This window comes from Pseudopodoces humilis, chromosome 5 (assembly GCF_049639895.1).
Source record: "Pseudopodoces humilis isolate 2021_Gansu_Grassland_sample_001 chromosome 5, ASM4963989v1, whole genome shotgun sequence".
Taxonomy (NCBI): domain Eukaryota; kingdom Metazoa; phylum Chordata; class Aves; order Passeriformes; family Paridae; genus Pseudopodoces; species Pseudopodoces humilis.
Window position 1 is genome coordinate 34,465,350 of NC_142204.1, and position 14,541 is coordinate 34,479,890.

Here is a 14,541-nt window from a genome sequence, read left to right on the forward strand (position 1 = left end):
CCATGTCCAATCACCCCTCTGCCTACAAAGGTGCTGGGAATTCATGCCCTTCTCTTTATTTCTCTCTGGCAATGAATGTTTGGTGTGCTGGGAGATAAATGATGAGGACTTAGAAACACACTACAATATCTGTCTCTGCAGGCAGAAGCCACTTTTTACAGACTGCTGGAAAAGGGCGAAATCAAAGTCTGACTCAATCCATGCGAAAATGAGTTAGAGATCCTCTGGGGTGAAAATGTAATTCTAGTTTCAATTCTTACTGATGTTATCATTTGGTTACTCCCTGAGGAGGTCTTACAGTTCAGGACAGCCTGTATTTAATTCACTTTTTTTTCCAGATCTAAGTTCTTTTTCTGAAAGCATCTTGGGCTTTGAAAATGTGAGAAACAAAACCAGATAGATAATTTAAAGATTTCTCAATTTAAAAACAAACCAAAACCAAACAAACCATCTAAAAACAAACTAAAGCCAAAACCAAACAAACCAGCTAAAAAAACCCACTCCACATTATGTCACCTAACAAATCAAGGCCATGAAAGCAAAATATTTCATACAAAAGCAAAATTTATGATAAGTTCTTCAGTATTTAGGCATGCTAGAGGAAATAGCACATGGTAAATTCCTTGAAGAATTTTAGTTTCTGCTTTGCATTTCTGCTGTTGGGGATTTAAATTGCAGACCTGATGTAATTTTTATAAAGACTGTTGCTGAACTTTGATTTTTAGGTAATTCATGTCCCTGAGCTGCCCAGCTTCCTGAAAGTGCCAATTATTGATTATTTATCTTTACAAGAGTAAAATCTGCTGTTTTATCCAATGCTATACCCATTTCTTTATTATGCCTCTACCACTGTTTTCCAGATGACCACACTAGAACCATCACAAGCAAAAGGACTGTTACTACAAAACTTTCCAAATTACATATATATTTGAAGGGGACTAAAGGACTTCAGGCACTGACATTCTTATTGATGTTTCTTTTGAACTTGATAACAAAGATAACCATGGATTTCACAATTAATTTTTTTTACCCAGAAAGTTGTCTTTTTCACAGAACTATGAAAAATTCCGTTAACCCTCAATCTAAGTGTTAGTGTTAATGTCAGTATTGTCATAAAAATGATTTTTAAATTACCTGTTATATAAATATTTCTTATCAACATTACTTTCTGAAATAGATAATACAGCCCAAGGAGTATGAAGAAGTTAGGCAGTACTGGAAGAACTCCATGATTAAAAACTACAATGACTGTAAGTCCTATTTTCAATGACTAAGATAAAACAGGAAAGCTGATTTTTCCCAGAATATCCAGGCTTGACAAGACCAAAGGTACACTGATTCTGTTTTCAGTCTGTGAGGGAAGATGTATCTTGCATGCAGATAAAGATGAAAATTTAAAAAAAAACAATACCACATATACTTAAGATTATCAAAACAATACCTGAAACATAGTACTGAGCTGCTTTCACACTCAAAGCTCTACATTTCACACGAGAGCTCTGGGTGCACAGAGAGTGCAGAACTTGCCTTATTGGCTGGAATAAAGACTCATTGGACACTCTCAGGAGCACAGAGTGAAGCTGGCACAGCTTTAGTATTTATCTCATTTTTTGTCACATCTCTTTGGAGGAAGCTGTCAGTCGCATTGCCAGGGCAGCAGACTTGGCTAGGAGCCTGGCCCATAGTCAGTTATCATATTAGTGCGTACTGAAAGGCCTCTTTTTGTACAACCAACATCAACTTAATCGGCTTCATTTCTGCTCATGTCCTGAAGTTTCATTCTTGCAATCCCATTCTCAACAGTTGCTGGATTTTGTTCTTGTGATATATCTCATGATCCTTATTCCACTATATGACTATTCACTGTATGACAAGAAGAGTTAATGTTAAAACACTGTGGCGATGTGCTGGTTTAGTTCATCCGCACAATTGTCTTGCAAACAAATAAGAAATTGACACGTAAATTGACTGCATGCAATTTTAATAATATACTTCATTGCAACTGTCTTTCATTACTCTGTGCTATATTTTTAAGCATGCAGGATCATCCACAGCCATACAACAAATTATTCTGTGGATTTTTTGAATGATCCCACTTTTCAGTGGCTCTGACTGGTAAAGAACGGATGAAATTTCACAGCAGCTTAGGGAAGAAATAGTAGCTGTCACTCAGATTGCCCCAAATAACATCAGTAATAATCTTTGAAAATAGCTTTTTCTATAGCTCATCTTACAAATTAGCATGTCACAGGATTCCTGAAGAGTCTAAATAAGAAAAATAGGCATGAATTCAGGCCCAAGAATATTGTATAAAGCAGAAAAACTCTTAGTGGTAAGCCAGCATCAAAACTGTGTTCCCAAATACATTTAGTTAAACATTTAAGTCCGCATTTTCTCATGGCCTCATTCTTTGAGGGTTCACATTTGCACCCTTGGAAATCCAATTCCAGAATTAAATTCCCATAGTAATTTCAGGTTGCAAGGTAAAATTTTAGACCCACTAAAGTTAGACCAAAAGTCATTGATTATAACAGAGCAGAGGCTGCATGCCCAGCTCCAAGATACTATTTTTTTATTAATTTAGAGTCTCAATAGTTATTTTTACCAGTGTAAAATGAGCACAGCAGATTCATGGAGACTAAAAAACTTTTCACAAATCAAGGAGAAATTCAATGTCAAAGGCAGCAAAGAACCTTCTGCCATCATGATAACCTCTGGAAGCTGTATGGAACTGGAAAAAGACAGGAAAAACAATTTCTCTGTTAAAGCAGTGTCATTGAAGTGGATGTCAGTGAGGCAGACATACCAAATTGAAAACTGGTCATTTGCCTTATCATTGCTATCCTATTTTTCTTCTCCAAGCACCCCGAATTTTACTCAAAATAGATATGTGGTTCTGATTTTAAGGGTCAAAGGAAGGAATTTCAACATGCACACTGCATGTTCAAATATTTGCTCACTTCTGTTATGGGAAAGCAATGAATGACTTCTGTGTATGTGTTTTAGGTAGTATACAAAATTGGATCTTGAGGATTTATTTTTCCATAATAGCTTTAGGAGGCTTATACTCAATATTTCTGCTCACTGGGCTGGGTTGGGCTACCTGTAAACCTATAGGACATTCATTTGGTTCTTCTTTAGTTAGCCAGTGTGTTTATTTGTAATTATCTAACAAATTATATTTCATTCTGTAATTTAATAGCAGAGGCTAAATTTCTCATTTATTTTGAAGATAAATTTTTTTTAGTGAGAGAGCCATGTAGTTGTTACCACAGCCTTTCAGACAACTCAATTAATGAATTTTTGTGTGAAGTGTTTTGATAGTCGCTATGGAGGACAGCTTAATAATCCAATATGAGCCTGGGAATTTGTTATAATTTTAGAACCAAGTCTTATGGGCTACATCCAAACATTGTTTTATTGGGTGTCAAACCCCATTTAAATTCTTGTGCTTATGTATAATGGTCTCACAAAACTGGACTCTGAAGTCTGATTTCTTGGCCTCTGGGAATATTATACCAGCAAAACCAATGTCCAGGCTCTCATCTCACAGTGACTATAAACAAATTCTCAAGTAAAAGCTGAGTCTTTACTTTTCAAATAGACTTGGGTTTCATCTCATAAATATTTTACATTCCCTCATTAACAGCTGAAAATTATTTTTATATGCAGTTAATGCTTTGATATTTTAAAAAAGTTTCTTGTAAAAAGCCACCCTGAAGGATGGCTCTCCCTCTGTGGAACACTATGGTATTTCATATGAAAATAAAATCATCCTTCCTTCTAACAATTGGAAAAGCCAGATGGAATCTTCTGTAAAATTCAATTCCCAAAAAGCTGACCTATTTTTTGACAGATAACATATTTAATGAAAGAAATAAATTCACAGGATTTTTTTTTTTTTCCTGTAACATTATTTGCTCACTCTTTACAATATTTATGGCTTGCTCTTTGTCATCTTTCCTTTTAGTTAGATAAATGTAGAAAACCAAAAGCTAAGACTCTCTCATTCTGGCACTAACAGACCAAACAACAGATAGAACACCATGAATAAAACAGAAAAAATTGCTGTTTCTGATTACTAACTGCACCATAGCCAAATATCACAGGATTCATTATTAACTATTACATAAATCTAGACCCTGTGAGCTACACAATCTCTGACCAACTTGAATTACTTCTTAAATTTTAAGAAAGATCTTGCTATAAAGAGCATGAAACTATTGTGGATGTTTTCCAAATCTTAGATGGTCAGCCATTAGTTTCTATTTCTGGTAATCAAGAATTCTGAACACTAGAAAAACAATGAAGTACCGGTACAAGTTTCCTTCCAAAGCTAACAGCATGGCTTAAATAGGTTAACTTCCTTAGGACAACTATCATAAGGTTTTCTGTTCCATCACTACCTGGGGTATTACCAGTCTTAAAAATCTTCGCATCCAAGAATTCCCATGTATAGGAAAACATTCCAATCATATACATTTTTTTACATTCTAGTAATGCAACAGCCTGACTAAACACAAATAATAGTGAAGAGATGGATAAATTCAAAGAACTAAATGAACTAAATGAACTAAATTAATGTAAAATTAATTAGGGAAAGAAATACTTCTCAAAAAAGTTATTCTGATAATTTTTGGCAGTAACAGTCTGAATTTCTTAGGACCTCCAAATATAACAAAATGTCTCAATATCAACCAGTAGATTTATTTCCAGCTGTCTGATCAGGATGTGTTGAGATTAAGACCAATCCTCTCTGATTTCTGTCTCAATACCTGCAGTGCCAGTTCAAGCACCAGGGATGTCTAGATTAAATAGCTGAAAAACAATCGTTATCCTCAGCCTTAGTCATCAGTAAAAAAGCTAATGATAATTCCATTGTAATTTCAATGATGATTTTCATCTTCATATGCTGAATGTTTTCTGCATACATTTTTAAGGCTTTTAGAATTTTTTCTGGGTTACCTCTAGAACTATAAACATTTTGCAAATGCATGTTTTATTGAGGAAAAGAAAGGTGTTGTAATATAGAGAGTAAAAACAAGTGGCAAAACAACACGTACTAATTTTCTTACTAAGTTGTTTGCATCTTACCAAAGGAAGAATTCCTTTATTATGACATGTCTTCACAAATATTTTCAATCTAATTTTGGTTTCTTTCTGTACTTTTATATCAAAAGGATCAGGCAGAGTAACTTTAAAAAAATAAAATGAAAAGCAAACTCTAGTACAACTTCAAGCTATCCTAAGAGTATCCTAACTCAAATTTTCATCCTTTGTCACAAACTTTAGAAAGAAGCTGTCCTTTGTCAGCCTCTAGCAGCTCCAGCCCACACTTCCTCTCTCCTAGCTGTCATTGCTAACCTGTGCAGTGCAAGGGGGAGTCAGGACAGGAGGAAGAAGAATCCTCATTTTGTTGTCCAGAGGTAGGACAATGACTTGGAGACAGAAGCTGCGTTTTCACTCCAGGCTTAACTCTCAGGATTATTTCAGAGAATTGGAAAATTATTGAGTTTGGAAGGGACCTCTGTAGGAGAACTAGTCCAAATCTCCTGCACAAGCTAGGCCACCTGGTGTCCAGATTACTTTTGAATATCTCCAATTATGTGCTAGTGCTCAGTCACCTTCAGAGTAAAGAAACATTTTGTGATATTTGAAACGACCTGTGTTACAGTTTGTGCCCACAGCCCCTGGGCACCAATGAAAAGAACATGGCTCCATCCTTCCCTGAGGTGGAGGTGAGACTGACCAGCCTGTAGTTTCCTGGCTACTCTTCCTTACATATTTTGAAGATACAAGTGACATTTGCTTTCTGGCAGTCCTTGAGTATTTCTCCCAATTGCTATGACTGATCAAAGGTTATCAAGAGTGGCCTTATGATGACATTAGAAATCTCCCTCAGCGCTTGTGGGTGCATCCCATCAGGTCCCATGGATTTATGTGTGTCCAGTTTGCTTAAGGATTCTCTAACCTGATCCTCTTGCACTAAGGGTATAGCTTCGTTGCACCAGACTTTTTCCTTGGTATCTGAAACCTGGGATTGTTGATGGACAGTTTTGCTAGAAGACTGAGACAAATAGGACATTTAGTAAGTTTGCCTTTCCATGTCTTGTGTAACCAGGTCCCCTGTCTCTTTGAGAAATGGATCCATACTTTCCCTACTCTTCCTTTTCTCACTTGAAACCCTTGTTGTTTTTGACATCCCTAGCCAGATTCAATTACATGTGGGCTTTAGCTTTCCAAACTTCATCCCTTGGATGCTTGGACAACATTTTTGTATTCCCCCCATGTTACCTGTCCTTTATACCTTCTCTGTGCTTCCTTTTTGTTTTTTGAGTTTGACCTTGTTCATGCACGCAAGACTCCTGGTATTTTTGTGTGCCTTGATATTCTTTGGGATGGAACTCTTTTGAGCTTGAAAGATGAGGTTTGTGATTTTGCTTAATGGAAAATTCACAGAAGAGAAAAGAGGAAAAGCCATTCCTTACCTACTGCCTATAAAAAACAGATTCACGTGTGTGAGACACAGTCCTAGAAGTACCTGGCTCACTTTAGGAATTATACTACCTGCAGTGTTCCTCCAGCCTTTAAAAGATGAAGTTCAGAGTGCAGGCTTAAAGTTTAGTGTCTCAACTGACTAAAAATTATTAAGACAATTTTAAATATTTTAAAATATTTTTTAAACTAAATATCCCTTAGGGTGCCCTATAGCATTTCAGTCAGTTAAGCTTGAGGACTTTTAAATAGAGGGATGTATGTTTATGTTTAGATATTCTGTTGAACTGGAACTCTCAAAACCCTTGTAAAAAGGTGAACAATACCTGCTAGAATTTGTCCTCATTTATACAGAGTACAGCATTTTTACACCTGTTTTGCATGCATTTTGAGTCTCATAATTAAATAAGGCACAAAGAAATAATAAATCCTCCTTTTTGTTTTTGAACTTGTGATCTAGAGCTGATTCATGGTAGTTCATTAATCAAACTGAATTGTTTATTTCACTTATTTCTAGGACTCATGTTGTAATGAATCCTTCACAAGAAAAACACATACTGCTTATTTTATAACTGTATGTGCTTAAGAGAGTGTTTGTGCTTTGCTGTTGCTTATTAATCATCTTTAAATTTACTACTTCTTGTAATGGACACTTGTGTATTTATAATAGTATTCTGTTTACTCCTTAGATTATTCATGCCTGAGTGCCCTTACTGCAGAAAAAGATTTAATGAGCTTCAAGAGGATAGCACTGTAAAAACAGGAAAAATATAAAACAAGTGCCTGCATACTAATGTAAGCCTCTAGCTAAAACACATTATCCAAACCTGTGATGACAGTCCTCCCACGATGTGCCTCATTTTTTAATAGGATACATTTATTCCTAATTGTAGAGTATCTCCTTACCTGATATCTTTCTAAATGAACCAACACTGTAGCTAAGCATTTCAACAAAGTACACTCTAACCTGAAATCTTTATATGTAACAACACCATGTATTAACAGGCACTTCTGTTTCACATTCTGGCTTTCAGAAAATTCAGCTGTTTTGTCATGGTGACAATGGACAACTGCCACAATGAAATTCAATCTTGCCATGTTAATGTTTGAGTTGGATGCACAGTCCTATCATTTGTTTCAGTTGCTTTTGTTCGGGAAAACACAGATTTCACTTAGTTGTGTTTTTGATAAAATACATTATTGTTCCTACCAGTGCTAAGTTTATAATTAATCTTCACAACATTTTATCTAATTGTGTTGCCACAGAGCTCAGTAACTTTTTTTGCAAAAAAAAATGTGAAATCAGTATGTCCAATTTGTCACAAAACTGAAATCTACTTATTTACACGTGTGTTTTATATTTCCTGTTTACTTCCTTCTCTCACCTGCAAGGATTTTGAAATTTCTTGACACTTCTTTCTATTTTCTATTTCTGATCTGTAGGATTCCTGAAGTCTTCTCTGCTCTCAGTAGATCCACACACAGTATCCTGCAGTTGGTTTCTAAAGGACATTAAATATGTTATCACATAAAATCCTTTGATCTTGCCTTATTGAAGGCTCAAAAAATAATTTTTCACTTCCTGCTCTATTAATCAGGCTTCTCATGCTGCTGTCTTTGAAATATGAAGTTTGTTTCCACTGACTGCTAAACAAAAAGCTTCACAGTACATTCTCTACCTTCACCTAAATTCCCTTCACTTTCTCCTACTGCCTTTTGACTCAAAGTTTTGCAAACAAAAATGAACAGAATGAAATCATATATACAGTATTCTCATCCACCTAGTAGATGCTATTAGCATTAGCAGTAGATGCTATTGCCTGACTCTTCATATTTCCAAGTGCTCTTTTTAATTGTCTAATGCTATGGTAAAACACATTGAGATTGAGGCTACCCTGCCCTTTGCCCTAGGTTACCAAATACTTCTTCCTCCCTTGCACAGTTAGGCTGGCATTGTGCGTCTCAAAAAACAATGCCATGAAATGCCTGGAAATAAAAATGGGAGTTTTGACTATTGCTTGAGTCTGATACAAGCTATGGTGTGCTACTTTTCACCTTTAAAGGTTTGTGTATTTATATGTCTAGAAGCTGCAGAGAAAGGCCTTTACTCCACATCATCATGATACTGATCCAACAAAAATAAATTACATTAATGAATATAAAGGTAATCAGTTTAAGTAATGACATATGTCTTGTATAATCCTTCACCTTCCATTTTAAGTTGATCTGGAACAGCTCATGTTGGTCCATGGGTAAAGATATCCCAGAGATGCCAAAGCCAAAGTTTAGTCACAGAAGAGCACAACATTGAGGGTTTTACCCTCAACTCCATGTGCTGGAGACCTTGTCAGAGTTTTGTGCAATTTACAGCCTGAATGTAAGCATTTGTGTGGTGATCCATTCATGGTCCTTGGAAGAAGGTTAGTATCCCTGTGAAGAGACGATTTCAGAAGAGAATTCCAGTTTTCTAGGAGGAAGCTGACAGTGTGGGGTGCTACTTCCATGTAATACAACTGCAGGATTGCTTTGTATGGCCACACAAAATTAGTCCAAGGCCAGAGAATCCACAATATGAAATAGCCTCATGATGTTGCTGTCAAGCCAATAACCATCTACAGAGGAATGCCATGTATCTATCTTACTTTTGAATTTCTGATACTTCCCCTCCACAGGCAAAAAAGTTTGATCCCAGAGTCTCTTATCATTGTTGAAAGTGGTTATGAAAAGAACTGTGTGAGATGAACACCTGGAAAGGGTTTTCCATTATCAGGCTTCTATCAAATGACTTTATCATGGATTTCTACACTGTGCTAAACCTCTGGAGAACTCCAGAAGAGACATGGCAATATCAGTAGTATAGTGAACAGGCAATTGATAGGACTCAAGAGGCCAAGGTTTACTTTACCTTCTAGCAAGAAATTTAAACTCTGTGCTTTAGCCTCTTCCTCTATAAATGCAAAAGTTGCATTTTCTATTATTTGACAGTTATGTCCCCTGGAAGTGTTTTCAGATCAATTGGTAAAATCTGAGTTATTAACAATTGCTTCCTCACAGCAGCATGGGGATCAATGTACCCTGTATGTGCACATTTCAACATCCTGAATTTCATTGCCACTTCCATTAGTCACCACGGGCCATTAACATCAAGACATCAAGACTGTTGATGAAAAAAATTGTGCTAAAAGTACAGACACCCCTGGCTGCTTTGCTTTCTATCTTTGTGCTTTCTGGTATACAATGATATACAATTTTTCTCTTTACACACTAATCACAACAATGCAGCCAGACTGGAATGACAAAAGACTTCTCAGTTGTCATTTTAACTGGTTTTGACTTCTGCATACATTTAATGCATTCAACAAAAAAAATCTGAGTAAGAAGATTCAAGCACAAGCTAGATGGCAAATTGCTTTCCTCAGAAACAGCTGTATTAACAGCAAGGAAAAAACAGTCAGAATATGGTGGGTGTCACAAGAACACAGCCTTCTCCTTCACTTCAAAGCTTCACTCCCAAATTCCTTCCTATTTCTCATCTGAGAATCAGGGAGTTTTAACAGATGAGGAATGATTATTTATAAGCCACATAATAAATTATAAACATAATCTACAATTGGAGGTGTTTTAATTATAGGGGAAACCAGCCATAAGATGTGTTCAGGGCTATACATACAGATATTCCTAAGAGAAATGAATTATTGTAATAGTTTCTAGGACAATCTGTCTTGGGGAATAGAGAGTATATTTAAATTATTAAATCATGGGGCACAATGGGAATATAGAATGAAAAAGTTGGTGCTGAGACCTTTAATGGCTAAAATACTTTCATTTTTAAGAAAAAAAATAAATCATTTGGGATTCCATTTAATCTGATCCCAAACATTACTTTGGTAGCATCTTAAATGCATTGAGTGCATCTAAGAGCATTTCTTCTGCCTTATCATCATCTGAAGGGAATTCCGACTATCTGACCAACATCTGTCTGGCCTGTCACATGAAATTCCAGAAATTGTCACAGAACACACCACACTCAATTTCTTTGTGAACATATTACAGAAGTTTTGAACTTCAGACAGCAGCTCTGCATAAGATGATAAAATAAAGTCTGTAAAATCTGGTTTTGTGGTACCAGCCTACCTTCTCTCTCTAACACAACAGAAGTGCTGCCCAAGGCCATGAACCACAGCTAAATGCATACCTGGCCAACTGGTGCTTAGTCACTGCTCAAATGCCCAGCTTGGTAAAGCAAACACTTTACCAAGCTGTTTTCTGATTACTTAAGGAATGCCTTTCTGGTTGACAAACAAAATAAAATCCAGCTATTAATTTTAAAGTGTACATTTTCTCCTGGTTTTGTTTTTTTGGGAGTTTTTCTTTTGGTGGGGTTTTTTGTTGTTGTTGTTGTTGTTTTGTAACAAGTCACAACACTAGTAAATAAAAGTCGTATTTCAGTGCAGTTCTTTAAAATAATTTTATAACAAAAGGCAGTTTCTTCCTGTAATTTTAATTTATTACCTACATTCCTCTTGCTTACTAATGCTAGCCTGTTTTTATATCAACCAGTGATCTTTTCAGTATCAGAACATTTGATAGCTGCCCTAGTGTTGATAATGATGTAACAACCAGGTATGTTGATACCTTCTAGTTCTGATGGAAGAACAAAACAAAGTGTCAAAAAAGTGAGAAAAATATTTTTTTTTCTGAAAGATCAGGTAGGTAGAGCTAAAGCCAATAATTAAAAGAACAGAAAACTGAATATGTTGAGTTGGATGGGTACAGAAAAGAGACTCAGTGAATCCTGTGCAGAAACGAACAAAAGGCAGAGGCAGTGCATCTAACCCTTCTTCCTATGTGCAAAGAACACAGAAGAAATTTAGTCATTCTTCACCATCTATCACAAAAATCTGTCCAACCACAATGAAAATTACCGCAATCAGAAGTATCTTTTTACTGAAACATGTTTTGAAATAGAAAGAAAAGCTTCAAAAATCTCTTTTGTAGAAACAATTTTTTGTTGCAATCTATGATTTTAGTATCTAAGCTGGTGCAATTTGATTTTTATCTGTAAGGAAAATGCTTAGCTGTAAAACTGAATGTTATATTAAGATAGTTTTATAGCCAATCATGGCAATAATTTCACTAACATTAAATCATCTGCTGCTGGTTTTTTTTTTCCACGTGACATTTTTGTAGGCTATCTTTGAAACTTCATTTATTATTCCTAAAAAAAGCCCTGATGAAGTAATATGGCTAGAATATTTTTGTAATCAAGCTTGTTTTTGGCTAGTATCTGCAAGATTTCGTTTAATCCAAGTAGAAGAAAAGCAAAACCCATCTGCAAAAAGTAATGTATTTTTCTACTTCATACATGATATGTAAATATAAGCTGAATCCTAGCAATAAGCACAGAACTTCTGTGGAGCCCTTAGACGAAAAAAATCTTCTTCCATGACATGGGGAGCCAGAGGTCATAATCTTTTGTATTGGTACATCATTTAAACTATCAGTATAAATGATACTGCTTCATAGAGTTCTGCCAGTGTGGAAGTGAGATATTATTGTGCATTTTTCACCAAATTAGTTCTCCTCATGTTTTTTCCTGAGAATCCTGTATAATTTCAGAACAATATACTGCATTGTCTCAGTTTAAAATTACCAATTCCCATGATAATTCTGAGTACTTCTAATGAATGCTTGACCTTTTTTGAACCACAAACCAAAGAAATTGTGGTCAATTAATCTTTAAATGCATATTTCATGCATTGGAGATCTGAGGAGAGATGAGTTGCACATGACTGAGTCCCACAGAGCTCATCACTCTACCAAGGGCTGGGACAGAACTGAGCAGTGGGGTCTCAGGGCAACCAATATCAGCTGTTGGATGCTCACCTGGGAGTTCAAAATATTCAGCATTTTCCCAGTTACCACAGTGCCACTGCCAATTATAGGAGCTGCACTTGATCTACTTGTAGATGCATGTAGGACACACAGGTGGGTCACCTGTGATTTTGGTCTTGCTCGTTGGTGTCAGGGAAAGTCTTGCCTACAAAAGACATAGAGGATCATCCTACACCAGTAATGATCTATGGAGATTATTTTCAAATCTGTGAAATAAGTATGTTAGAATTGGCTCAGCCCAAGAATAGGATGCATGCTCAGTGGACAAAGGGGAATAGAAACACTAAAACATCCCTGCTGGCAGAAGCCCTTCAAATCCTTGCTATGCAGGGTAATCAGGATACAGGGAGGGATCTGAAGCAGCTCCTTTTAAAAGTAAATGTTGTGCAGATATAGATATATATATATTAATCATCATAAAAAAGCTTCTATGAAAATTAGTTTATAGCATTTTAACTATATAAACAATGCACTGTTCCATTCCAATTTCAACCTTTCACATACTTTGTACTAGCATTATATATACCAAATCAGTACAAGTATAATCAGCCTTCTCCTTATTAAAAAATGAAGTTATTGCTAAGAGCAGGCATTATTTAAGATTTTCATTTAGATACCATACTAACTTTGAAATAAGAAGTGTCAACAAACTGCACATCTTTAATTATAGTTTAATTTATTTGAATTTAAAAATAATAAAAGTTCTGAGACATTTTCTCATTTGGAATTCTTGAAGTGTTTCTAACAATGGAGTGGTTTGCTGTTTTGATATTGCTGCCACTTATACATAGAATTATCAAAACTCCAACCTTAAAAATGAAGTTATTTTTCTCTAAGTTAACAGTATAATCACTTTTTTAAAAATATTGCCATTTTAATGTAGTTCAGTGGATATTTTTAATATAATGCACCATTAAAGAAGTAACCAAATAAAAATTTTAAAAATAGCTTTGGCTTATTTCTAAAATATAATCCATTATCCAGAAAGACTTAGAAGAAAACTAATATTGAAATTATATAAGAATATTTTCTCAAATAATTAAAAAAGTGAAAAATAATGCAAACTGACTTCATAACACTGTATTTCATTTCTATTCAGTCATATAAATTCTTCTTTCTTTTTTCTAATTCTTGTTTTTATGTTGACTTATTTGTCCCAATTATAAATTCCTATGCTGCATTCTGTCCATGTTCTTTCATGCAGAAATGAGTGTGAAAAGTTTTATTTCAGGTCATCAGAAAAAAATAGCAAGATGCCCTATTTGAGTTTCTCCTTTTCTAGCTATTTATGTTTTTTGCCTTATTTTATGAGAACAATGTAGCAGAAATATTTTTCAGGTTCAAACAATATCTTCTAAAAATTTCTCTGGGATAGAGCTGCAGTAGTTAATTTCTTCTGAATCACTCATGACTTCTAAACACTCATCAACAAAAATTGACCCTCTTGATTTTTGTTGTTTCAAAAAGCATCAAATATTTATCATCAATGTCTTTTTTTCCCTTCTCTGAATCAGTATCATACAGTAATTCATAGTCTGATTCTTTTGTAAAGTCCTTGGTCAATTATTTTCCATTCCCGATTTTAAAGTAGAATTTTGTTTTAGAGAATTCATACTTTACAAATGTGAATGTTCTGCACGACAGGTGGTGAAGGAAGAGAGTGAAGGGGTTTTTAGTTGATCTCAGTAAAAAAGGGCCAACAAAAATTTCATACTAACATAGCTGGTTTAATAAGATAGAATACAAAGATTAATACAGATAGCAAGTAAATCTTGCATACCTTCAGGTACTGGGAAGCACAGTTTCATACAGCATCAAACAGACCACAGATGGATTGTCCCCCAGCACATTCTGCAGATCCCATCTGTGGATATGCTCCTTCTCCCTTCTATGCTGTAATGCTTTAAATTCTGTGTAACAAGTAAAGCTATGCATCATCTCCTGACAGGCTGGACTGTTATCTCTGCTATAACATCCCCAGCATACAGAACAGACCCATATGGGCCACTCCAGCAGATTCCCTTACAGCAGCTGCTCGTGCTTAAACACAGGACCCCACACTGCAAACATGGCCTGGCTAAGATCTAACTCCTCAAATACAATGAGTTTTGTGCTGTTGATTTCAGACTTTTTCCCTAGTTTTATCAAAAT